Here is a 1,962-nt window from a genome sequence, read left to right as displayed (position 1 = left end):
ATGGTGGGTGGATTGTCGCGACCTTATATATGGGGGTTCCGGGGGTGTGGGTGTCTTAGGGTCCCACACTTGTGTGACGTCACTTCTAATATGATTACTATTGCTTATGAAAAGTTTATATAGTAATATACAAGCTCGCCGGGGCGTTCGTCCCTGACGCCTATGTAAATGTTAAGTTAACTTACGTTGGTCAGAGTGCTGTCCACTAACAATAGATTCTCTAATACATTTATAGATTTCTGAACGTCTATGGTAATAACATCAACGTTAGATAATTACTAACGTTCAGCTAGCTAGATATAAGTTACATACTTTTCACAAAATCCTGTGGGAAACACTGTATATATGATATTTTGGTAAAGTTTAAAAGGGCAAAGGTATTTTTTGTAATGATGGCCTCTTATTATTGTTGTCATGTATACTGTGTTTAGGAATTTAGTAAAAATGTAAACAGCGTTGGCTTAAAAGTATTAATGCTACTGGGTAAATGTGGTTTTGGACCTAAATAGCAGTCACTGTTGGTGAATAATGACAAACAATACAACAATACAAATTAGGAGTTTGAATTTGATTTCTGTTTCATTCAGCAGTAAGTTTGTACATTCGTAAAATGTCATTCCAGTGGGTTAATATATGAACCTTCAAGCTTGATGTCATGTAAATTGTGAAATGTGTTTTAAGGAAGATTGTTGTGAACAAAACACAAAGTTGGTTTAAATGAAGTGAATAAGAAAGATATCAATCAAAAAAACAGAGAACAGTCAGCTGAGCGTTCACAAGTAGCGTTTCCTGTCTCTGCTTTTTCTGTACAAAACAGGACACAATATCTGCTTACTGGTAACTCAAGATTGAGGCCTGTAACATTAACTCAGTGAATCTACAAAGGTAAAGAAATTGTAACGTTCCAATTAATAAAAAAAAAAGGTTATGTGCAATACAGTGGAATAACACAAGAAAAAAGTATTGAACACGCTAACTAATCTTTGTCCACAGTGTTGTGGGATTTTGGTTGTGTTTCATGCTATCCCGTCTGTCTCTGTCTGTGTGGTGGGTCCTCTGGGTCCTAATTCACCGCTCAACCTCCACACCTGCCCCAAGCCACCAACCTGAGATCCACCCACTAATGAACGCTGCAGTAACTAAGTTCCTTCCACAAATGTTCTATTGGGTTTTTTCTTCCTCTTGTACCAACTGACAGTCTCCTTTGCAGTATGTTTTGGATTGTTGCCATGCTGGAAGGTCTACCCGGGGTGATCATGCATGGAAACCATGGCAGTAGTGTGCATTATCTATTGCTTTGTCTGTGAAAATGGTACCTGCTGCTTTCAAGCACCTCCTATGCTTTTTATTTAACGGAATGAGACGGCCTTGTTTCAGAGCCGTCATTTTAAAAAACGTCAATTAAATATGATGTGTGACATTGTTTTGTCTACCATTTTTTATGATCTTGTACTAGTGTTTGTGACATCTATATATTTATTTCAAAGTCAATTCACAATGTGGCATAATGTGACAAGAATGAACAGGTATTATACAGTTTTTCATAATTTTTTTATTGAACATGGAAACATACTTATACATCTATGTAGCCTTATACCCCATAATGTATAGCATTACTCTCTCTCTCTCTCTCTCTCTCTCTCTGACTCTCTCTCTCCATATATTTATATGTCTGTGAGTGTGTGTGTGTGTGTGTATAACACACCATTTGATTATTTTTTAAGATATAAGCCTAACACTCACAGGATCAAGGCACAGTGAAGACATGAACACATCGTCAGTGATATTGGTGAGGTGAGGTGGCTGTGCAGATTCTAAAGGATACTTAAAGACAGTGTTGTAAATGACAAAAAAATAACCTTGAATCCTTAAATTTAATACATATAGACCGATCAGCCATAACATTATGAGCACTGACAGATGAAATAAATAACACTAATTATCTGGTTATCATGGCACCTG

The sequence above is a fragment of the Morone saxatilis genome, unplaced genomic scaffold, assembly GCF_004916995.1.
Source record: "Morone saxatilis isolate NCDOM2014 unplaced genomic scaffold, NCSU_SB_2.0 Contig19, whole genome shotgun sequence".
Lineage (NCBI taxonomy): Eukaryota > Metazoa > Chordata > Actinopteri > Moronidae > Morone > Morone saxatilis.
This window is presented reverse-complemented; position numbering follows the sequence as displayed.